The sequence below is a fragment of the Protopterus annectens genome, chromosome 1.part0 (assembly GCF_019279795.1).
Source record: "Protopterus annectens isolate FY-2018-M chromosome 1.part0, PAN1.0, whole genome shotgun sequence".
Classification (NCBI taxonomy): domain Eukaryota; kingdom Metazoa; phylum Chordata; order Ceratodontiformes; family Protopteridae; genus Protopterus; species Protopterus annectens.
The window spans coordinates 6903804-6930120 of record NC_056725.1 but is presented as its reverse complement, the minus strand read 5'-3'; the positions used below and the strand labels follow the sequence as shown (position 1 = coordinate 6930120).

Genomic DNA, 26317 nt, shown 5'->3' with positions numbered 1-26317 from the left:
TTCATGATGCCCCAGCATCTGGAGCCTCAACTACTCTCTCCACGGGGACATCCTTTACTGAAACCTCAGGTTTCCTCTCAAGGAATTATGATTTTCTCTTCCAAGACTTCTCCAGATCATCCCTCTGAAGAAGTATCCAGGAAAAGGACGTGCAAGAGGAAGCACCTAGACTCCCTATAAAAATCCATCATCAAAGACATGGACTTCGAAGGTGAAGGGCCCCCACGGTCACTTGCTGAAAATGTCTCCTTTGAGGGCATACTACAGATGTTTAACAGAGAGGAGATTGAACATCCTGTAGCCCTTCTGTTCTCCTAGAGGCTTTCAGTACAGGACCCTCTACTTCTTGGGTGACTACACCTGCTGACAAGCTTGTAGATGTGATCTCTAAGCAGGCATGGAAGGATCCTGACTCCATAGAGACAATACCTCAGAGACCAGACAGAGTAATGGCACCACCTACAGACACAAACTTTTGGGGAAAAGGGGTTCCAGTTGATGCCATGGTCAATGCGGCAGCTACAAAGAAGGAACTGTCCGATGAGAGTTCCATTGTCCATCTCCCCACAGTGAGTCATGGGCGATGGACAGACTGGGGAAGCATGTCTCTGCTTCAGCAACCTTTGCTTTATGATCATTGAACTACCTGGCACATTTTGTGAGACCTCAGAGAGATTTGACCAAAGAATTATCAAGTACTCTTATCAGGAATAGTATCTGCAGAAGGTAAGGATTCTGTTACTTCTTAATTGGCAGCTTTACAGGTCATTTCCAATAGCTCCATGAGGTTAATTTCTAACATTGCAGAAAGGACCTCTAGAGCGACAGGTTCAGGCATTAACATGACGAGACATGCCTGGGTGCTCTTATCCAACCTTGTGGAGCCATTAAGTCTGATTTTGTCAATGCGCACTTAGACGGAACTACCCTTTGTGGCATTAAAGTGAAAGAAATGCTGTCCAGGTGTGAGAAAGATGGAAAGACCTTGCCTGCTGTGGGCATACATTTTTGCACCACCCCTCCCTGCAGCGATCCTTCTCCAGGAATAAATGCAGTGGTCAAAAAATGTGGTTCAGAAAATCCAAAGGTCCATTTCATGACACACGTGGAGAAAGTGCTCCCTGAGGTGGGGGGGGGGACTCCAATGGACGTAGTCTCCCTCATGGCAGAGGTGGCCCGCAACAAGAAGGTTCATGAGACTCTTTCTTCAATAAACCCTACCAGTGCTTCTGAATGAAGGCTGGACTGTCCACCTCTGGAGGCAGTCAGGGGAAGATTGTCCTTATACCAGAGAGCCTGGTTAGAATTAAAAAAAGATAGTTGGGTGCAGAGGATTATATCCAGAGATTGTATAATACCATTTTCCCTTCCTCCCCCAATTCCCTGGAAAATCCCCAATGTTCCACACAGTCAGAGGGATCACGCAATGATTCAGATTCAAAAGCTGCTAGAAATGAGTCATCCAAGAGGTCCCACCAGGCCAGATAGGACCTGGAACTTACCCAAGGTTGTTTTTAGTGCCAAAAAAGACAAGGGACTGGAGGCCAATCTTGGATCTCACAAATCTAAACAAATCTGTGCTTCGAACCAAGTTCCGGATGGTTACGGTTCAGTCCCTTCTCCCTTTTCTGGGCAAGGATGACTGGATGTGCTCAATAAATCTCCAGGACACCTACTATCATATAAAGATGAACAGGTGCTCCAGGAAGTACCTATGCTTCCTGCTGGGAGCCAGTCATTACTAATTCAGGGTACTGCCTTTTGGACTCACCACAGCCCCCAGGGTATTCGCCAAATGCATGGCAGTAGTAGCAGCACACCTCACACTGCAGGGATTTCGGGTGTTTCTCTGCCTGGATGACTGGCTTATTACTGGTCGGAACCAGGCATCAGCTCATACAGTCAAGAGATCAGGTTCTCCACATCTGTGCTGTCCTAGGAATAACCATAAACTACAACAAATTTATTGGAGCACTGCTCAGCACAAAGATGGCCATTGCTTCCCTTCCACCACATTGAGTTCTAACTATAAGGTCATGGGGTCAAGCAGGTTGTAGACAATACATCTATCTCAGCCCACACAGTCCTACGAACTCTGGGTCTTATGGCTGCAGCAATAACCTTAGTTCCACTGGCCATGTTTTACATGTGGATGCCACAGTGGATGCTGGCTACTCAATGGTCACTCTTCCATCAGTCAATGTTGTACAAAATAAACATTATCAACACTTGCAAAATGATCTTTATTGGTGGGTCCACTCTGATCAACTGTTCCATGGCCGTCCATTCATTCCCCAATAGCTCAAGGCCATAGTGACCATGGATGCTTCCCAGATAGGGTTGAGGGGCATTATTTTATATATATATATATATATATATATATATATATATATATATATATATATATATATGTACAGATATATAGATATATATATGTACAGATATATATATATATATATATATATATGAAAACTTATTTGTTCATAATTAATATTTAATATGTATACAGGACTAATTTTATTTTTCTCACGGCGATCTTTACTGAAATGCTTGTGTTTTTCTTTTTGAACCTGTAGCTACAAAAAAACTGTATTGAATACTTTGTATAGACTAACTAGATGATGTGTATTCTGCATTTTACTGTATGTATACTATTGAACTATCTAATTATTGTATTTTGCTTATATTTCTGTGGAGCTTTTCTCCCCGGGCCTCTGCTGAAAATGGGCTTCTGGCCCAGTCTGACTTTCCCAGTAAACAAATTTAAATAAATAAATAATGTTCTTCCCTCTGGGACGATTGCAGTTCAGACAGACAACATGTCAGGAGTATGGTACATCAACAAACAAGGGGGACCCAGATCTTACCCACTATGTGGAGAAGCACTCAGAGTCTGGCAGTGGGCGATCTCTTCAGACCACTTTCTTTTACAGATGCACATTCCGGAAAGCTCCACTATGATTGCAGACAAGCTTAGCAGGTGCATCCTACTCCCACATGAGTGGTCCCTCAATGAGAAGGTAGCAGATGAGATTTTCCATCCATGGGGCCAGCCATGCTGAAATCTTTTTGCCTGTACCTTGAACAAGAAGTGCAGCAAATACTTTGCCCTAATTCCCCCACAGGGATAGTCATTGAGGAATGCTCTACTTTACGATTGGCCTCCCGTCTCCATTATGCATTTCCACCAACCCCATTGATTCCAAAATTTCTACAGAAAGCTGCCAGGTCGAAGAGTACAGTGATCTTCTTTGGTCTTGACAAATTTGATTTGATCTCTATGGCTTCACCTAGTTCAACCACCATGTAACCTAGATCCTACTCTGGACCTCCTGTCTCACCCGATAACCATGTCACACTCAGATATTCCAAACCTCAAGCTGACCACTTGGCTTCTCTATTTCCCTTAGTAGCCAGACAGTCTGCTCTCATCTCCTGTACGACATAAACTTCTGTTGTCCCATAAACCTTGAAAAGGAAAACATATTCAAGTAAATGGAAAAGGTTTGCTATCTGAGCTTAGTAACATAAACTTGACCCCTTTTCACCATTTATCACATGCTAGTACCTCAGCCAGTAGTGTACAGTTAGCATCAATTTCAAATTACCGTAAAGCTTGAATGGCGCACCCATTGCTTCTCACAAATTGAGCAAGGCCTTCTTGAAAGAGACACTCCTTCTAAAGTCTCCTTTTAAAGACCCTACTGCTCCATAGGACCAGAACTGGATGCTGCAGTCTCTAACACAATCCCCCTTTGAATCAGCAGCTACATGTGATCTTAAATATCTTTCATAGAAAACTATCTTCTTGGTTGCCATCACTTCCGCAAGAAGAATCTCTGAGATCCAAGCATTATCTCCTAAACCTCCATACTTGTTTTTTCATAAAGACAGAGTGATCTTGCGTACCAACCCATCCTTTCTTCCAAAGGTGCTTTCAGAATCCAACATAAATAGTTCTGTCAATCTGCCAGTATTTCTTGCTAAGTTTACCAACAAAGGAGAATATATCCTACATTTACTGGATGTTCCTAGACACCTGCTTTTCTATTTGCATAGAACAGAAAAAAAAACAGGAAAGCAAACCAACTGTTTGGTTCCTTTTCTGGACCAAAACTGGGAAATTCAGTTTCAAAAATGTCTCTATTAAAGCGGTAACAAATTGCATCTCCTTTGTCTATAATAAATTGGGCATTCCTCTCACCCTTCCTTTGAAAGCACACTCCACTTGATCTGTGGCTACTTCCACAGTTTTCCAATCTAGAATGTCAAAGGATGATATTTGTACAGCAGCAACTTGGACTACTACTCAACACCTTTATTACTCATTACAAATTGGATCTGGTCTTCAGAGGTATGGCATCATTTGGTGCTCAGGAATATCCTTCCTTGATTCCACTTTGGATTCAAGTAGCAAGGGACGCTGTCCCTTTTGTGAGGATAGAATGAAGCATGACAACATCAGATAAAGAAGTTATGTACTTAATATAACGTTCCATCTGTGTTGTCGATCTTCATTCTCTCCTCTCATCCCCTCCCAGCTACCCGCATCCATGATTTCTGAAAGAACAAGCAGTTACATGGTCTCTGATTGGATACATTTATATGTTTACATGACTGGATATGCTTCCTCATCTTTCTGTCTGTCCTTTTACACTTTATAGCAGCAAACAAAATCTGAGGTATTTGGTAAGGTATACCTTCATTTAACTGAAAATCATCTGTACGATCGCACTATTGTGTGACTTTAAATGTCGAAATACAATATTTTGGACGGAACAAGATTTCGAAAATGGTAATCTGGAAAACCAGATTCGATCATTTTCGAAATCGAAACATCTCCAAACATGGTTATGCAGGGGGCAAGCCCCCCTGCAACCCCCACACCCCCTACTTTAATGTACAAACTCCGAGATCGCACTACAGTGAGGGAAAGGGTTAATTTCCCGATCCCTGCTATAGTGCAATCTGCACCTGAAATGCCGACTTCCAGTGAGCGAATGCCAATGTGCATTCGCTCATTGGAAGTCAAACCATTGCCCCTCAACATTTCAGAAATCTGGAGGTTGTACTTTCGCACTTTGGTGCATCGTACAACCTCCTTTCACGTAAATAAAGGTATACCATTTGGCAAGGTGCATTGTGGGTGAGGGAGAAGCCCAAGAGATCTGATGGCTGTGAGCTGTTGTAACGGCCGAGTCCAATTCGACAGATTAGATCTGAACTCATTTGTGAGGAGAGAATGAAGATCACCAGCACAAATGGAACGTTATGGTAAGTACATAACTTTTTATTTATTGTAGTTGCTGTAACTGTGTGATATGGTATGTTCAGTCTTTGTGTAACATTTAACATGCAAGGTTTCAGCTGAAATTAAGTAACATCTTGATTTGAAAATAAATGCTTAATTTGTGATGGCAGATTAAGCAGTAGGATGGTTTAGGCTGTGCTCAACAAGAACATTACCGATGAAGCATTTATAGCCTCACCAGTTATGATGCAGAGGACAGGTTCTGTCTTTCTGATGTTCCGTAATCTGAATCAGGCTCACACCAAATGAAACTTCACATAATACTTATCTTTCTGAGAAACTTGAAGATAAAATAAAACACTTTCATGTGTTCTGGGATTATGCAGTATTACACAGCATTGCCATTATTGGATATAGTAATGCACAGCAGAGATGTGCATGTTCTCTCAGTTTTTAAGTTTGGCTTTCCACAGATTAGCTTGGTCTATATACATAAGCACATATAAAAATAAACAAAAGCAAAAGAAAAAATATAAAGTTAATACTACGAGACAAGGCAGATAAACCATATAAACACTTTACTGGTAAGCACCTTCGCACACACTCTAAGGTGCTTCATCAGACCATTTAAAATCACAATACTATCAGCTTAAAAACATCATGTATTATTGTTTGTATCCATCTACAATGAATTTTATTTATTCATGAAGTTTTTAAGCTGACTGGATCATTGAATGATGTAATAGATGATGTGTGACTATTTAAGGTTTAGTGTTGTGATTTTAAATGGTCTGATGAAGCACCTTAGAATGGGTGCGAAATCGCTTGCCAATAAAGTGTTTATATGGTTTATCTGCCTTGTTTCGTCCTATATACTTTATATTTTTTTTGTTTGCCTTTGGAGTTTCTTTGTGTTTTAGGACATTTATCCATTGAGGCTTACCATTTTACTTGCCATATAAAAATAACCAAATTTCGCTTTAATTTCTCTTACTCCTTCTGCGATATACCTCCATAAGCTGTTTCACTGTTGTGAATTTTATCAAGAATACTTTCTTGCACTTTGAAGTCTACCTTCCTGAATCCCACATCTCTGTGCCCCTTCCCATTGCTGTTACAAGGATTGTCAACTTGGATCGTTGTTGCTCAGTGGTTCTCGTACACCCCCCCCCCCCACACACACACACACGCATACACTCAAAGTAGAACTTAAGAAGTGCATTAGATGTTCTTCATCTCACATTGCTGCAGTCCTTACACTTGGGTAGTCCGCTGTCCTCGGTCGGCCCGAATATCAAAGTATAAGGCTGACGTCGGTCAAGGCGCATTTGACTGACATCAGGACGTCAGGGTACAAATGCGCATGACCGACGTCATATCCTCAGTCTTTTTTGCCGCATGGTCCGATGCAGAAGCAGTATTGCAAGTGCCGGTTGGCGTTCTGAAATTTTTCGATTTCGGAGTTTCAGACCGAGTCAAAGTTGGCTAAGTACCCCGTTGGGGAATATTTTAGTTTTTTCTTGCCTCAGTGGTTTACCGGATGTCAGAAAAAGTGAATAATTGTATTTCTTGTGGGAAACAGATACCGCATAGAGACTATCATACTTTGTGTATTCCTTGTTTAGGGCCTGAGCACGACGTTGTTGGGTGTCGCTCTTGTGCTAGATTCAATAAGCGCGCTATAAAGAGGAGATTAGATTGTGCCAGGTTAGTGTTCGGGAAGCGGTGCAATTATAAAATGCCGTCGGATGCTCCGACGCCCGCTTCTTCGAAGAAGCGCAAGGACAAAGCAGTGAAGCCTAGGTTAGAAGAACCGTCCGTACCGGACGCTGGTTCTTTAGAGGTGTCGGTGGAGCCGGTGGTTCCACCGGAGGTTTCTTTGGGATCCCAGGGAGAGACTTTGTTATTGCAGGATGTGGCCTCTCAGGAGGCAGGTCAGGGTGATGGGGCTTCTCAGGTTACTATACTCCCCTCCCTGCCTAGGGTGGTTAGGCCCTCTCCTTCTGTTTCCAAGGCTTCTCCTAGAGGCAGGCCAAGTTTTGCTTCAGTTGGTGTCACCCCTAGTTCTTCTGGAACTGTGCCCAAGAAGCATATGCTTAAAATGGCAGAAGATTTGATTACTTTGATTAGGGTTCTTTGCCCCTCCTGATAAGAGACCTAGGGTGGAGCCTGAGCTAGGGAGTTTTGAGCAGGCTTCGGATGTTTCAGAGTCTTCGGCTGAAGACTTGCAGGAGTACTCTCCTTATTCTGATTCTGATGTGGATGATTCTACTCCTTCTGCTTCTCCTCCTGAGGATTTTTCTTTTTCAGAAACTCTTCATTCCATGAGGGAGCATTTTAAGTGGGAAGGTCAGGACTTCTCTGATTCCAGGAAAAGGCTTAGGAATTTTTGTTTTACCCCAGCATAGGCCTTTGGCTATACCTCCTGTTTTGGATGTAGTGGAAGATGTTTTACAGAGGCTTCTCTTAATCCTGATTCTTTGCCTCCTGCTCCTGTTAAACCGGATAGGTATTACAGGGTGCCTGAAGCTCATAAGTATCTTTTAAGAGTCCTAGGGCAGACCCAGAAACTGTTAGCCAGGGGCCTAAAGGTGTTAAGGCTTCTGTTGTCAAGAATCCGGTTCCTGCAGATAAAGAGGCCAGGGCCTTGGATAGATGGGGAAAGAAAGTTTATACTTCTTCCACTCTAGCTATGAGGGCTTTGAATTGCCAGTTTCACATGTTGAAATACCAAAACTATCTCCTTTCACAATTGAAGTCTAAGGTTGATGCTCTGGCGGAAGGTATTGATTGTAAAGAGTTACAAGATTTAGTACATGTTTCTGAACAGGTGGGTAAGCATTCTTTGCAATGTGGTTTTGATGCTGTACAGGCCTCGTCTAGGGTGGCTGCCACTGGGTCAGTTCTTCGCAGGCACGCCTGGCTGAGGGATCAAAATTTATCTGACCATGTTAAAACAAGGATTTTAGATGCTCCTTTACAATCTGATGTGTTGTTTGGTTCTCCTGTTGAGGCAGTTTTAAAGAAAATGGAAGACAAGGCTAAGTCTATGCAGACTGTTAAAGATTTTTTGCAGGTTCAGCCTCCAAAGTTTAGTAGAAATTGGCCTACTAGAGGGTGGACATATCCTTCTTATGATTCCCAGTCTAGGGGTAGATCTAGACGTGGTAGGGGCAGAGCTCAGGGCTCTTTCAGGCCTAGAACAGGGAGTTCTCCTGCACAGTCTTCAGGTGAGGGCAGGGGTCAGTCCTTTCGTAAACAGACCCAATGACCTACCTTTTCAGCTGCCAGAGCCTTCTCGTCTGGCAGCACCTTTGGGAGGAAGGTTGGCACTTTTCAAAGAAAATTGGAGTTTAATTACCCAAGACAGATGGGTATTGGATATCATACACCACGGTTACAGGTTTTATTTCCATACCTTGTCTCCTTTCAGAGGCATGCCAGACGTTCCTCCTCAACAAAGAATAGAGGCTCACAAGCAAATTTCTCTGTTACTTCAACTAGGGGCCATACAGCCGGTCCCTATGCCAGAAGTGGGCCTAGGATTTTATTCTCGCCTGTTCCTAGTACCAAAGAAGGGGAACACGTGGAGACCAATTTTGGATTTATCTATCCTCAACACTTATCTGGACATTCCCAAATTCAAAATGTTGACGTTACAACAGCTTTTACCTCTGCTGGGCAAAGATCATTGGATGGTAACTTTGGATCTCAAGGAGGCTTACCTTCATGTTCCTGTCAGACTAAGTTGCAGGAAGTATCTGCGTTTTCGAGCTGGGACTTCTCACTATCAGTTCTCTGCATTGCCCTTTGGCTTATCTACTGCGCCCAGAGTGTTCACGAAAGTTCTGGCTCCAGTGATAGCTTTCTTCAGGCTAAAAGGAATACAGATCTATCCTTATTTGGACGATTGCCTGATTCTGGCTCAAGGAAGGGAAGAGCTTCTTCATCATTTGGAATATGTGATAGCAGTGCTAAGATGCCTGGGTTATTCTGTGAACGAAATAAAGTCCAGTCTAGTACCCTCTCAGGACATGTGCTTTCTGGGTGTAAGACTGAATACAGCATCCCAGATGGCCTTTTGACCCCGGACAAACAAAAGAATCTTTCCCTTTACTTCCATCAACTATCTCATCAGTCCGGGCTGACTGCAAGGACAGTCCTTCAAGCCTTAGGGTTCATGGCATCTTGTATTCTGGTGCTTCCCAATGCCAAACTGCATATGAGGAAGCTGCAATGGTATCTCAAAATGTATGGACACAGCACTGCCAGGATCTGGACACTGTCATTCAAATAATACCTTGCATTCAAAAGGAATTTTTGTGGTGGGCTCAGGAATGTCACCTAAACAAGGGACTCTCTGTGACCCGGCCAGAGGCGAGTCAGATTCTAACGACAGATGCCTCAGACAAAGCTTGGGGAGCTCATCTAAATGGAAAGTGGATACAAGACAAGTGGCCTGCCAGACTACCACATCTACATATCAACCTGAAGGAGATGTTAGCAGTCCAGTTTGCATTAATAGCTTTCAAGGATTTACTTCTTCCAGGGCAGGTGTTGATTCTAACAGACAACACAACTGTCATGTGGTACATCAACAAGCAAGGGAGAACACATTCTTATCCTCTATGCAGGCAAGCAATGATTTTGTGGGAGACTGCTCTCAGTTTACAGCTCAATCTTCAGGCAAGGTTTCTGCCGGGAGCACAGAACTCCTTAGCAGATGTGTTGAGCAAACGAATTATGGATCTCCACGAGTGGAAATTGGATCCTCATGTATTTCAGAAATTGACAGTGTCATGGGGAACTCCAGACATAGATCTGTTCACTTCTCCACTAAACCATCAGCTGCCAAAGTTTTGCACGAAAAGGTTTCATCCCACAGCTTGGAAAGTGGATGCTCTTTCTTTCAATTGGAGCAATCTTCATGTGTATGCCTTTCCACCTCTGCCTCTCCTCCCAAAGGTACTTCTAAAGGTCAGACAGGACAAGCCAAGGATGATTTTAATAGCTCCACATTGGCCTCGACAGCACTGGTACCCATTACTGAGAAGTCTGGTACGGAAGCTTCCATGGCCTTTGCCTTCGATTCCACACCTGTTGTCCCAGGAGGACAGTCATTTGCTCAATGTCAAACTTCACTCTCTTAACCTAACAGCCTGGCATATTCTGTTTTGAACCATAGAGGGTCTCAACTTCCACAACAAGTTTTGAATGTGATTTTGGAAGCTAGAAGGCCTAGTACAAGGAAAGTGTACGCAGATAAATGGAAGAGATTTTTATTTTGGAGTGCAGCAAAGGATTTTGATATTTCTGAGCCTAATTTAAGTGTGGCTCTTCAATATCTTACTGAGTTACTGGACAAAGGTTTGTCCTTCTCTTCTATTAAGGTTCATGCTGCAGCAATTTCAGCTCACTATGACTGTGACCCACCATTGTTTTCTCATCCTTTGTTCAAGCAATTTCTTAGAGGGGCAAAGAATATAAGACCCCCACGAGCTCCTACTCCTGCTTGGGATCTCAATTTTGTGTTGGAGAAACTCACTCTACAACCTTTTGAGCCTGCAGCTACTACTGAGTTGAAATGTTTATCATGGAAGACTGCCTTTTTGTTGGCCATTACCTCTGCAAGAAGGGTTTCTGAATTACAGGCCCTTATGGCGGTTGAGCCTTTCTTGATTTTCCATAAGGATAGGGTATCTTTACGTACTAATCCTTCCTTTATGCCTAAAGTGGTTTCTAGTGTGGCTTTAAACCAAACTATTCATTTGCCTACTTTTTATGCAAATCCCCAAAATAAAGGGGAAAAGATTTTGCACACTTTAGATGTACACAGGCAGTTACGATATTATTTGGACAGAACTAAAGGGTTCAGGCAGTCTCAGCAGTTATTTGTTTCTTTTGCTTTGAGTTCTCAGGGCAAGCCTGTGTCAAAACAAACTATTTCTAAGTGGATTGGGTTTTGCATTGCTTTCCGTTATTCCCATCATGGCAAGGAGATTCCAGCTGGGATTAGGCCTCATTCCACTAGGGCTACTGCCACTTCGACAGCTTTTTTGAGGGGGGTGGCAACCAAGGATATTTTGGAGGCAGCTACTTGGAGTTCAGTGCATACTTTCTCGAGGCATTATCACCTACCACTTTACTCTAAATCCAGGGCTGGTTTTGCCACTGCTGTTTTGCAGGGCATTTTGGCAGCTCCTGCTTCCTTATAGTTTGGCCATCCTCCCTTACCTCTGCTTTGGGATTCTACCCAAGTGTAAGGACTGCAGCAATGTGAGATGAAGAACATAGTACAGTTTTGTACCTACCATAAATGTAGATGTTCGAAGATCCACATTGCTGCAGTCCAATTTACCCTCCCTCCTTCCCCTCTGTAGTTAGAGGTGGTTGTGTGGGTTGGGTTGTAAATATTGTGTATATTGTATATATTGTACATATAATTAGTGCAAGGGTGGTTGGTTGTTTGTTTGCTGTCTTTTGGTTTTGACCTTTATTTTTAGGGTCTTCTGACATCTGGGGCAAGAAAAGACTGAGGATATGACGTCGGTCATGTGCATTTGTACCCTGACGTCCTGATGTCAGTCAAATGCGCCTTGACCGACGTCAGCCTTATACTTTGATATTCGGGCTGACCGAGGACAGCGGACTACCCAAGTGTAAGGACTGCAGCAATGTGGATCTTCGAACATCTACATTTATGGTAGGTACAAAACTGTACTTTTGCTTTACTGGCACCCTTGCCTTATGGTCATCTTTCTTCCCCAATATGTGTACTTAGTGCTCCTTTCTTACTCTTAGGGCAGTGCTACAGGATTAATATATACAGACATTGCCATTCTTTCTTTTTTCCCCATCATCTAATTTCATTTCTGGGTCTTTAGTTATGTATATTAATGTTACAGTTATACAAAGGATTTTTTTACTAGACGTGTTAAGGACCGGAGTGTTTCGGTTTTGCAGGCAATTTGTGTGGCGTATATATAATCACATTTTAAAATTTGATGTCACATTTTATGGAAATAAATTTGTAGTAGCGTGTAATACAAGCCCGTGTTAAGCAGGGCTGGATAAGTAAAGAAGACATTGAGCACATACCACTTTAATGTCTGTGGTTGCTGTTCATAGCTTTGGGCGGAAGCAGTTATTTTGTGGATTATAAAATTTCATTGCCCGTAAACACTATATTAATATGCAAGGTGGTGAAATCCCAATTTTCAGTTGTACCAAGTAATTTGGGCTAGTCACATAAAATCATTGGCAAAACTTTAAGCTTCTACATGCAAACAGAAAGGCCTGGTTATTTTGCACAAAACTATGAAAATAAATGCCATATTCTCCAGGTTTCTTGCACATTTTTTTTTTTTATTCTTTTTAAGTAGTTAGGCATGTAATGGGAGTTTTAAAGGCGATTGTACGTTACCATGTTATGTTGTCCTATCTTGCCTTCATTCTTACTTGGATGGGTGCATCGGCTCCAACTCAGCCGAATACACAGCTGGAAGTCTCAAACTTGGCTCCTGGCAGGTAGGTATCCTATGATGCAGTGGTGCAACTCTCCAGATCTCGTTTGCCACTTTACGAGGTTGGATGTGCTCTTCTTAGCTGCGGCTAAGCTTTTGCCTTTTTCACTTAGTTAGCTTAAAATTTTAAGATTGTTACATTTATAGTGTTTATATAGAATTAGATATAGCATGAGTTTACTTTATCTCTTTCTGCTGTTGGTCACTGTTGTATAATCTTGAAATTAGTTATTTAATTAATTTAGCTTGTTTAAATTAGAGAGCTAATCACCCATTTTAGTTAGAGGGCTGGTAGTATTAGTGGCTGCGTGTGTTTCTCATTCCTTGGTATCTAGGTCCATTTAAGTTAGAGGTCCTAGTGCTTTCTCTTTGTCAGATTTAGTTTCTAATTTATCTTACAGTTAGATGTGCAGTGTTTATTAGATTACAGTGTGTTATATATCCGTGTTCTGTGTTTGTTGTCTTGTAATCCTTTTGGGAACTTTCTGTATCATGTCTAAAGACTCTAGAGAGAAAGAGCATAAGCCTTCGGGCTTTAAGAAATGTCAGAAATGTACACAGAAAATGTCAATCACAGACAGACATGTCATTTGCGTATACTGTCTAGGGGCTATTTATTTACAGGAGGATTGTACTTTCTGCCACTCCTTTAGTGCACATGTGTTACAGGAGAGGAGAAACAAATTGATTCTCAAGGGTCTCTTAAAGCCGACCTTTGAAGAAGCTGTGCAGAGTGCTTCTTCTTTGTCCTCTTCGTCTTCAAAGAAGGACAAACCATCCAAAAGGCCATCACGTGTCTCTTCGGCTCAGTCGGAGCCTCCAGAAAAATTGTCGAAACTTTCTAAACCATCTGTCTTCTCGGCTCCACAGCTTTCAGAATCAACGGAAGTCATCATTATTGATAATCCTGGTTCTTCAGCCCCACGAGTCATCCAGAGTGTCTTGGAGTCAGGGTTCTCTGGCTGGCCCTGTGGGGGGGGGGTGACGCTCGGGCCTGAACTTCTTCGGTTCTGAGTTTACCTCTTGGTGCATCGGCTCGGGTGAGCTCGGCTCCCACATCAGCCTCTGAGCCGATCTCTCTGGAACCGGGGGTGTCCTCAGTCTCCTTGGAGCCGGGGAGATCCTTGGAACCGGTGAGATCTGCTTTCAAGCTGATGAGGAGTGTGCTGTCCCCCTCTACAGCTCTACATAGGGATACCGGCATTCATCCCCCCCAAGGCACTGGCTACTGTCTCGGCACCACCCCATCTACAGGACAGAGATCCAGAGCCCCAGAATCCCCCATTGAGTGAACCCCTCTCTTCTGAGGCCTCCACAGAATACCCTTCTGAGGAGCCCCCTAGGAAGAGAACTTGCAAGAGGAAGCATGTAGACTCCCCTGATGAGTCCGTCACCTCAGATACTGACCTCGAGGAGTCAGAAGGGTCCCCATGGTCGTCCTCTGATGATATCTTATTTGCAGATATCGTGGAGATCCTTAAGCAGAGAGGCGGCTGGAAAACCATCACCCCTTCTGATGAGGAGTCAAGTGTACCTGAAGGCCTTTGGATCTCAACCTTCAGCCTCCTGGGTGTCTCCGCCTTTCAATGAATTAATGGACTTAGTCAATTGAAAGACATGGGAGTCACCTGACACTAAGGAGCCAGCCCCTCGGAGGCCAAACAAGCTTTTGTCAGCCCCTACTGGAAATGATTTTTTCACTAAGGGTGTACCTATAGATGCTGTGGTGGTGGCGGCAGCCACCAAGAAGGAACCTTCTGAGACATCCTCATTTGTTCATCCTCCGAACAAAGATACTCGAACGATGGACAGATATGGGAAGCGTGTCTTTTCATCAGTGACTTTTACACTCTGATCGCCGAACTACCTCACTCACTTTACAAGGATACAAAGAGAGCTCCTGAAAGAGCTAGGAGATACTCTACAAGGTTCATTAGCTGTGGGGGTGAATGAGAAAGTCTCCTCCCAGCTTTATACCTTAAATTCTATCGTCGACTCCTCCATGAGACTGATATCTTATGTAGCGGCTGGAGCGAGCAGGGCAGCGGGTTCAGGAGTTTCCTTGAGGAGACACTCCTGGATCTGCTTGTGCAGTTTTGTGGAGCCCTTTAAGTCTACCTTTACTAACTCCCCCTTTGATGGTTCCTCACTCTTTGGACCCAAAGTAAAAGACACACTTGCCAAATGCGAGCAGGAAGGGAAAACTCTCTCTGCCGTACATTTTTCCTTTCTTTCAAGACCTTACCCTAAAGGTCAGAAGAGTGGGAAAATGTGATTCAAAAGATCCCAGGGAGCTTTCCAAGATGCACGAGGTGAATCCTTCCCCAGGGGCAGAGGGGGAGGTAACAATGGTAGGACTTCGTCATAGAGGCAGAGGAGATCTGCAAAACCAGGGTGGCCATGATTCCTTTCGTGGACATTCCTTTCAGTGCTCTTGAGAGGAGGCATGCCTGCTTGTACTCTGGAGGCAGTCGGGGGACGTTTGTCTTTGTACCCAGAAGCCTGGCAAGCTATCACAAGAGACAAGTGGGTACGAAGCATAATATCATTTTGCCACCCTGTCCCACAAATTAGAACAATCCCGGATGTTCCACCCTGTCTAAGGTAGCAAGCAAGTATAAAAATCTGAAAGTTTCTGACAAAAGAGTCATCCAAGAAGTCCCCGCAGACCAAACTGGATTCGGAACTTACTCAAGATTGTTTTTTGTGCCAAAAAGAACAGGGGATTGGAGACCCATATTGGATCACAGCAAGTTAAACGACTGTCAAAAAGTCAAAGTTCTGAATGGTGACACTGCAGTCAACACTTCCCTTCTTAGGGAAAGACTATTGGATGTGCTGAATAGATCTCCAAGATGCGTACTACCACATAAAAATGGATAGATAATCGAGGAGTCACTTGCGCTTCTGGCTGGGAGTCGGTCATTACCAATTCCGCGCTCTGCCCTTTGGTCTCACTACAACCTCCAGAGTGTTCACCAAATGTATGACAGTAGTCACAGCTCACTTGAGACGTTAGGAATTCCAAGTGTTTCCATATCTGGACGACTGACTCTTAACTGCCACCATCAAGCATCTACTCCAGCAAGTTAGGGATGTGTCTTTGGAAATTTGTGCTCAGTTAGGGATAACAGTCAACTTACAAAAATCTGCCTTGTTGCACTGTCAACATATTACCTTCATAGGTGCAAGCCTAGACACTGTTTCCATGATGGCACATCTTCCAGCCGACAGAATTTCAGCCCTCAGGCAGCAAATACTTCACCGTCTTCCCAAGGACAAGATAAAGGCAAAAGTAGTTCTGAAACTCCTAGGGACAATGGCTTCGACCATAACTCTAGTTCCTCTCACCAGCATGCACATGAGAATCCTTTAGTGGCTCCTGTTCTCCCAGTGGTCACTTCAAGAACTCCCGATGTCCCACCTGATCAAATAAGAGTCATGCAAAAAGGAGGTGGTGGATCCATTCTAACCATGTGACTAGCGGGAGACCCTTTATTCCATATCAGCCTTTTGCTACAGTGACCACGGACGCTTCCCAGATGGGGGGTATTATCTGGGAAGGACGGTCCAAGGTATATGGCAGGAACATGAGGCCCACTTGCATATCAGTGTTCTAGAGATGAAAGCAGTGCTTCTGGTGTTGCAACCACTTCATGACTCTCTTCCACTAGGGACAATTGCTTTACAGTCAGACAGTATGTTGGTGGTCTGGTACATAAAGAAGGAGGGCCCAAATCATACCCACTTTGTCGCGAGGCCCTGAGGGTTTGGCAATGAACAATTTCTTCCCAGTGCTTTCTAGTAGCAACGCACATCCCGGGAAATCCAATGTCCTAGCTGACAAGCTCACCAGGGCAATATTGATGCTTCACTAGTGTTCTCTGAACCAGAACATAGCGGAAGAGATCTTCTGGAAATGGGGCCAGCCTTGCTGTGATCCTTTCACCACTCCAATGAATGCCAAGTGTAGCAGCTACTTTGCCATAAATCCCCCGCCAGGGGAGGCACCGAGAGGTGCACTTGTTCACGATTGGTCCTCGGGACTTCTTTATGCCTTTCTTCTGTTTCCCCTCATACCCAAAATCATCCAGAAAGCAAAATCCTTGGGAAGCAGGATGATTCTCATTGCCCCACATTGGCTTTGACAGATTTGGTTCCCCTTCCTTTAGCCTCATCTTCAGGAGAAGCCTTGGATTCTGGACCCAGTTCCAGACCTGCTAACACATATGTCAGGTGCACTTCATCCTTCTCTCTACACTCTCAATTTGACAGCATTGCTGCTCCACTTCCCAATTTAGTCAGGCTTCAAAACATTACTCCAGCAGTAAAACACCTACTGATGTCTTCTCGTAAAGTTTCTACTAGAAGACTATGTACTAGCAAGTGGAGATGATTTTCTCACTGGGCTCAGAATAGAAACATTGACCCTTTTTCCTGCATCTATTCAATCCATTCTAGAATTTCTGGCGGAACTTTTTCAGCAAGGTGCTGCTGCAGCAACTATTAGAGTTCAGCTGGCTGCACTTTCAAATTTTCACATTGGTGACCATTCTCCTAAATTAATGTCACACAGGTTGCATAAAGCATTTTAAGGCGCTTCCTTATTGAGACCTCCCTTTAAGGAACCACTTTCCCCTTGGGATTTAAATGTTGTCCTATTTCAACTGTTGTTACCTCTGGCCGAGCCTTCTTCATCTTGTGACCTTAAATTTCTGTCCTGGAAGACCATTTTTCTAGTAGTAGTAACATTTGCCAGAAGGGTCTCGGGAGTTGCAAGCACTGTCAATTAGACCTCCATATCTGATTTTTCACAAGGACAGGGTATCGTTACGAAGCAATCCAACCTTTGTACCTAAGGTTTGCTCTCAAGCCAATATCAGTTGATCCATTGAACTCCCGGTGTTCTTCCCCAGCCATAGCAACAACGCAGAGTGTAGACTTCATCAGTTGAACATGCATAGACAGCTCAGATTCAATTTGCATAGAACTAAAGATTTCAGGAAATCTGACCAATTATTCATCTCCTTCTCTGAGGTAAAAAAGGGTATGCCATTTTCTAAAGTTACCCTTTCTAATTGGCTCTCAAATTGTATCACCTTTATCTATACCTCCAATAATAGAGAACTGGCATTCAAAATTAGGGGTCGTTCAACTAGAGCATTAGTTACATCATCTGCTTTACAGACCAGAATGTCTATGGACAGTATTTGTGCTGCCGCTACGTGGGCCAATCCTCATACATTTATCACTCATTACAAAGTGGATTTGGCCTCCAGGGACAGGGACTCTTTTGTTTCCAGTGTGCTCAAAGGTGTACTCCCGTGAGCCACCCAGGAAAAAGGTGCTAGGGACGCTGTCCGATCCAAGTAAGAATGAAGGCGAGATAGGACTACATAACATAAATAAGTTATGTACTCACCACCACGTTCCATGTTTGTTGTCCATCTCGCCATTCATTTTTATGACCCCTCCCTCCGTCCCCCATCCAAGGACTCCTAGAGGACCTGGTGGTTATCTTTCCTCCTTACAGGAGTTCCTTGACTCTGTTTGCTTCTCCTTGATATGGGTTCAGATATAGATATAGATATATATATATATATGTATATATATATATATATATATATATATATATATATATATATATATCTATATATATATATATATACATATGTAAAACCAACTCCTAACCACCACATAACATGGTTTCAGGCCCGGCCACAGCACCACCACCGCTCTCCTTGCCTTCCTCAAAACTATTAACAAAGCCCGCGACTCTGGCCTTATTATGTCAACCCTCTTCTTAGACCTATCAAAGGCCTTTGACACCATCTCTCACAACCTTCTCCTCACCAAACTCTCTAACCTGAACCTATCCTCCCACCACTATCAAATGGTTTACTAGTTACCTATCTGATAGACAATAAGTGGTCAAATGGAAAAAGCTACCTCCCCATTCCTTAATACTCCCAGAGGAGTACCCCAGGGTTCTATTCTTGGGCCCCTGCTATTTAACATTTTCATAAACAACTTCTACCAGACCATCCTTGATACTCACCTCATCCAGTATGCCGACGACTCCACCATAATCTGTTCTGCCACCTCCATCTCCATTCTAACAAAAATAACCCAAAATGCCTTCTCCTTAACTGAACAATGGATGCTAGACAACCACCTAGCACTCAATGCCAAAAAACTAAACTAATGATGTTCTTCGTGTTTCACTGTTGCAGTCATTACATTTGGAATATCTGCTAGCAGGTAGCCCTCAGTCGGCCTGATTAACAAAGTCTTGGGTCCTGCGTCGGTTGCTGTCCCTTCTTCCATGACGTCAGGTCGTCAGGGGTATAAAACATGCAGCCGACACCATTACATCAGTCTTCTTGGCGTGCGGTGCCCGAAGCAGAAGCAGTTCACAAGTGCCAGTCGGCCGACTCCTGAAATTTTCATTTTCGAGTTTCAGAACTGAAGTCTTCAACTAAAGCGAAGTACCCCGTTGGGGAAACTTTTTCTTGTTCCTTACCGATGTCAGTAAAAGTTAATAATTGCATTACTTGTGGAAAGCAAATACCTCATAAAGATTTTTATTCGTACTGTATTCCATGCCTAGGCCCTGAGCACGACGTACCTTGCTGTCGGTTTTGTGCTTTATTTAATCCGTGCACTATCCGTCATCTGTATATTTTCACCTCTAAATATTTCGGTTCTTGGTTTAATTATCCAGAAATGTTGTCGGTTAGCCATCCGACTACCAAGATTCTGAAAAAAACGCAAAGATAAAGACAGAGACAGGCCGCCGAGGTCCAAAACTGCCGACGACACTTCTCCTAAGCCAGTCACCAGTTCGCCAGTACTCAGGCGCTTTCGCAGCCCCTGATACCAGCTACTTCTGATTCACAGGCCTCTTCTGAGAACAATTCGGAGTCCAGTATGCCGCAAGATGCTTAAACTATGGAACCGGTGGATGCCTCCACCTTGGATGGGTCCAGAGCCGCTGTGCAGGCACTGGCTTCTGAGGGTGTATTCAGGCCTATGGACTTGCATATTAAACTGATGCCTCCTTCTTCCCTTAGGCCTAAATCTCGAACCATGCCTAAAAAAAATTACGCCCAGGCCACATGCTCAGGCCTCTTTGCCTAAAAAACAAATTATAAGAATGGCTGAAGATTTAATAACTCTAATCAGGGGTAGCCAACCCCCCCTTTCTAAGAGGCCCAAGACTGAAGTTGATTATGAATCATCTGACCAGGATTCTGTTTTTTCTGATTCTTCTGATGATCTGGATTTGCCCTTATCTACTTATGAGGATTCTAATGCAGAGAACTCCATTCCCTCTGCTTCCCCTCCAGAGGATTTTTCTTTTGGGGAAACCTTGCATACTCTAAGGGAGCATTTCCACTGGGAAAGCCAGGATTTTTCTGATTCAAAAAAGAGGCTTAGGGATTTCTTACTCCTACGTCGGCATAGGCCTTTAGCTATTCCTCCTGTACTAGACATTGTTGATGATGCTTTTTCGGAATCTAGTTTGGCCCCTGATTACTTGCCCCCTACTCCGAGAAAACCTGACAGATACTACAGGGTCCGAAAGTCACACAAGTTCCTTTTTAAAAATCCTATTGCGGATCCAGAGAGTATTTCACAGGGGCCCAAGGGCATTAAGGCTTCTACTGCTAAAAATCCTACCTCTTCTGATAGAGACTCCAGGGCACTGGATAGATGGGGTAAGAAGGTTTACACTTCTGCAACCTTGGCCATTAGGGCTTTAAACTGCCAGTTTCAGATGTTAAAGTATCAGCAACATGTTATTGGATTGCTTAAACAGAAAATTATGTTGATTCCTGACTGTGTGGAAAATAAAGAATTACAGGATTTAATGCATTCTGCTGAACAAGTTGGAAAACATACTTTGCAATGTGGTTTTGATTCATTAGAGGCCTCATGCAGGGATGCTGTTACTGGATCTGTGCTCAGAAGGCATGCTTGGTTAAAGGAGCAATCTTTGCCTGATCATGTTAAAGCTAAATTGTTGGATGCTCCCTTAAATCAGGACCGCCTGTTTGGCAACAAGGCTGAGGAAGTTCTTAAAAAGATGGAAGATAAAGCTAAATCTATGAAAACTGTTAAAGATTTCTTACAAGCTCAGCCTCATAGATTTAGTAGGCACTGGCCCTCTAAGAATTGGTCCTGTCCAGCCCCTTCCAGGTCTTCTCAAGCCAAACCCAGACACAGCAAAAGCCCCAGGTTTCAGTCCCAGGGGGCACACAGGACTAAGCAGTGGGGGGGGGGGCTCCACTTCCAAGTCTGGGAGTAATAAGACTCCCCCTTATGGTAAACTGTCTCAATGACGTCTATTTAAAATTTCCAAGCACTTTTCAACTTGACTGCCCCTTTGGGAGTAAAGATTGCTCTTCATGCAGAGAAATGGGAACTCGTTACCCAGGACAAATGGGTTTTAAATATAGTGTTCCAGGGATACAGATTTCACTTCCACACATTGCCATCACCAAGAGGGTGGCCGGACCTACCCCCAAATCAGTGGGCAGAGGCCCAAAAACAAGTACTTTCTCTCTTAAGCATGGGGGCTATTCAACTGGTACCAGAAGAGGAAAAGGGACAAGGTTTCTACTCAAGACTTTTCCTGGTAACCAGAAAAGACAATTCATGGCATCCTATCCTGGACCTGTCTACTCTAAACACCTTTTTGGAAATTCCAAAATTCAAGACTCTGACTCTTCACCAATTATTTCCTATGCTAGGCAAAGATGCCTGGTTAGCAACACTAGATTTAAAAGAAGCATACCTGCACATCCCAATCAGGGAATCTTGCAGACGATACCTATGCTTCAGAGCAGGCTACACGCACTGTCAGTTCTCTGCACTGCCCTTTGGCTTATCTACTGCGCCCAGGGTATTCACAAAGTGCCTAACTCCAGTTATTGCATTTTGCAGGCAAAGAAATATTCAAATATACCCATACCTGGACGATTGTCTAATTCAGGCAGAAAGCCGGGACATACTTTTGAATCATCTGGCCTTTGTACAAAGGGTTCTAACTTGTCTGGGGTACACCATAAATGAAAAGAAATCACACCTGGTACCATGTCAACAAGTTATATTCCTGGGAGCAAGCTTGAATACAACTTCCCAGATGGCTTACCTCACGCCAGAGAAACAAATTCATTTGACAACCTACTTCAAACAAGTGGCCACAAAATCCCTGCTATCTGCAAGACAAATAATGCAAGCCTTGGGGTTCATGGCCTCCTGCATTCTTCTAATTCCATATGCAAGACTGCGTATGAGGAAACTACAGTGGTATCTAAAAAGCCTATGATGTCAACATTCTCAGGATCTAAAAGCAATGATTCCTATCATACCTTGCCTACACCTAGAATTCCTTTGGTGGCAGAGGCCTGCCACCAAAACAAGGGACTACCTTTCACATCACCCCCTGCTGCCCAAACCCTAGCAACAGACTCATCAGACTATGCATGGGGGACTCACCTGGCAAGGAAGTGCATTCAGGGCAAATGGTACCCAAGTCAAATGCACCTGCTTATCAATCAAAAAGAAATGTTAGATGTACAGAATGCTGTGACCGCCTTCATGGTCCACATTCTTCCAGGTCAACTTTTGGTAAAGATGGAGAACACCAATGTTATGTGGTACATAAGCAGAGGGGTACACATTCTTACCCCCTCTGCAGACTAGCCATGGCATTGTGGAACACAGCCTTGAGCTACCAAGTGCACCTACAAGCTCAATTCCTGCCAGGAAAATTAAATACACTGGCAAACGGACTAAGAAGAAACCTCATGGACCCACACGAATGGAAACTGGAACCAAGGATTTTCAACATGTTGACAAGCAAATGGGGGAGCCCAGATATAGACCTGTTTGCCTCTCCCCAGAACTACCAATTGGACAAATTTTGCAAAAGGACTCCCCACAAGCAAGCCTGGAAAGTGGATGCTCTGTCCTTCAGCTGGAAAAACCTATCAGTCTATGCCTTCCCTCCCTCTGCCTCTGCTTTCCAAAGTACTACTAAAAATCCAACAGGACAAACCAAGGATGATTTTGATTGCTCCAGACTGGCCACTCTAACACTGGTACTCCCTCCTGTGCAGTGTGTCACGGTTATCCCCATGGCACCTGCCTCAGACTCCTTCCCTGTTGTTTCAGCAGGAGAACCAGTTTCTGCACCCTCAGCTTCTAACACTGAGCCTTGCAGCCTGGCTAATTACATAATCTCTCCTCCACCATCCCTCAGTAAACCTGTGATGGGTATCATTTTAGAGGCAAGGAGGCCTAGTACTAGAAAATCTTATGCTGAAAAATGGAAAATATTCTGTGCCTGGAACCAGTCTCAAGGGATGAGCACAGCAGCGCCCAATTTACCTCAGATTTTACAATACTTAACTGAGATGCTTCACAAGGGTCTGTCTTTTTCCTCCATTAAAATCCACGCCTCAGCCATTTCAGCTCATTATAGCACAGAACCTCCCCTCTTCTCTCATCCACTGCTCAAGCAGTTCCTCAGAGGGGTCAAAAATTTGAGACCTCCCAGGAGAGCTCCAAACCCAGCCTGGGATCTTAACTTTGTTTTGGAGAAACTCACTATACCTCCTTTTGAGCCAGCTGCAACTGCAGACTTCAAATTTCTTTCTTGGAAAACAGATTTCCTTTTAGCAATCACTTTAGCTAGAAGGGTATCTGAATTACAGGCCCTTATGGCAGTGGAGCCTTTCATCATCTTTCATGCGGACTGGGTGTCCTTCAGAACCAATCCATCCTTCATGCCCAAGGTGGTATCCAGTGTGGCTCTTAATCAGTCTATTCATTTGCCAACCTTCTTTCCCAATCCACAGAACAAAGGGAAATGGATACTGCATATTTTAGATGTGCACAGGCAACTTAGATTCTACTTGGACAGGACTAAACCTCAAAGGAAATCTGAACAACTGCTCGTGGCATTTGCTGCAGGGGCAGAGGGGAAGGCTATTTCAAAGCAAACCATTTCTAAATGGATAGGTCATTGCATTCATTTATGCTATAAGCACCATAGAAAACCTATCCCCCAGGGGATCAGACCTCAGTCTACCAGGGCTGCATCTATCTCTACAGCCTTTCTCAGAGGCGTCCCTACCAGGGACATCCTAGAAGCTGCTTCCTGGAGTTCTGTGCATACTTTCACCAAGCATCATCATTTGCCAATTTTCTCTAAATCCAGAGCTGGTTTTGCCACTGCAGTCTTGCAGGGCCTTATAGCTGGCCCTAATGCTATCTAAATTCCTGCTCCCAACCATAGCTTTGGGAATCTACCCAAATGTAATGGCTACAACAGTGAAACACGAAGAACATAGTACAGTTGTGTACACTTACCATAAATGTAGATGTTCGAGTGTATTCACTGTTGCAGTCCTGATTACCCTCCCTCCAGCCCCCTAACTTCTTTTGGCTATACCTCTACTTTCCTTTTCTGTGCTTAAAAGCCTTTTTGGTGTATTTGCTTTTTTGTTGGAGGTATATTTTTGTACTTTTTTATTTAATTGCTCCCCATTAGGAGGGCACCTGACATCTGGGGCAAGAAAAACTGATGTAGTGGTGTCGGCTGCATGTTTTATACCCCTGACGACCTGATGTCATGGAAGAAGAGACAGCAACCGACGCAGGACCCAAGACTTTGTTAATCAGGCCTACTGATGGCTACCTGCAAGCAGATAACCCAAATGTAATGACTGCAACAGTGAATACACTCTAACTACTTTTATGGTAAGTGCACACAACTGTACTTTATTCACCCCTTCAAAAACCACCATCCTAGACAAAAATACCTTCATCATCACCAGTCAGAATAATACACCCCTCGAAAAAGTATCTAATACAAAATTGCTAGGTGTCCTAATCGATGACCAACTCAAGTTCGACATTCACTTACAAGCAAACATCAGGAAAACACATAAGAAACTTGGCATGCTCTATCGTCGCAATCAGTATACCCCCCACACACACACACTAAACTATTCCTCTCTACAATATACCTTATCCCATCCCTCCTATACGGAGCTCCACTCCTCACTAACCTACAATCTGCCCTAAAAGCTAAGCTGTCCTCCTGTTACTATAAAATTTCAAAGTTTGCAACTGGCCACAGATCCCTAACACATCACTGTACTGCCCTTCACAAACTCAATTGGCTAGAACTACCTAACACATATTCAACTCACTCAAGCCCATAAACCCATGTTTAATTCCTCTCTCTGCCCCTCCCTGGCCACCACCTTTAAGATGCACCAGCTCAATAGATCCCTAAGATCTAACTCCCAAATCTCATTGAACTACACATACCCTCTCGTCCACCAGGGAAAAATCTTCTGTCCTTCTCCCTAGCTCGCCTGTGGAATTCTTTTCCGCCACTAATCCGCACAGCTAGCAACCTATTTTCCTTCAAAACCTTACTCCACTCCCATCTAACTTCCCAATGGGAATGCTCCTGCTCCCATCCTGCATGAAGTTCCTAACTCAAGCTACTCCCCTAGATTCAGTAGATCTCCAAACATCCTACTATTATTACTTAACTCTGATAAGCATCTATTGTCATCAGTACACTTGTATATAAATATGATTGCATAGCACTGTAATAAGCACCTATTGCAATCAATAGATTTTGTACCTAAATGCAATTGTTTAACACTTTATTTTTCTTCTTAATGAATGCCTGCTTTTGCATTTTTTTCCATTTTATAACTGGTATATTACTATACCATCTATTGTTATGACTTGATTTATAATTAACTTCTATTTGTTTTGTTCATTTACTGGAGCTTTTCTCCCCAGGACTCCATTGAAAACGGGCTCCTAGTGGCCCAATGGACCATCCTAGCAAAAAACTGCAAATAAATAAATAATTATATATATATTTATATTACTCATTAGTAAGTTAGCAGCAAACGACATCTGGAGAGTTGAACCACTGCATCATGGGATACCTACCTGCCACGAGCCAAGTTTGAGACTTCCAGCTGTGTATTCGGCCGAGTCGGAGCCGAATTTATCACTCATTACAAAGTGGATTTGACTTCCAGGGATAGGGACTCTTTTTGGCTCCACTGTGCTCAAAGGTGTACTCTCGTGAGCCACCCGGGGAAAAGGTGCTAGGGATGCTGTCCCATCCAAGTAAGAATGAATGGTGAGATGGAGAACAAACATGGAATGTTATGGTGAGTACATAAGCTGACATTGTCAGGAAGAGTGACATTTTGACAGGAAACAAACTGTATAATTCCAGGATTGCTACCAGTCCTTTTATGAAGTATAAAACCAAGTAAAGTAATTCAAGTGTCTGTAGTAGGTACTTGCAAAGAACTGTATTTTGATGTGTAAAGAAATATATATAGAAAATATAAAGCTGTAGGCTTCACTTTATTTTGAGGTGAGTTTTTCTCCTGATTATTTCATTTGCTTTTTGGTCCTTTCTCCCCCCTTTTGTGTTTTAGTTAATAGTTGCTGAAGTTCAAAATATTAACTGGATTTAAAAGCAGTT

At 43.4% G+C, this 26317-nt stretch overlaps 1 protein-coding gene across 1 annotated transcript in view; it reads left to right on the top strand.

Annotated features, from left to right (window-relative positions):
* Positions 1-26317, top strand: part of LOC122807413 (zinc finger and BTB domain-containing protein 1-like) — a 423690-nt gene that overhangs the window by 396420 nt on the left and 953 nt on the right. The gene's annotated exons all lie outside the window — the stretch shown is intronic.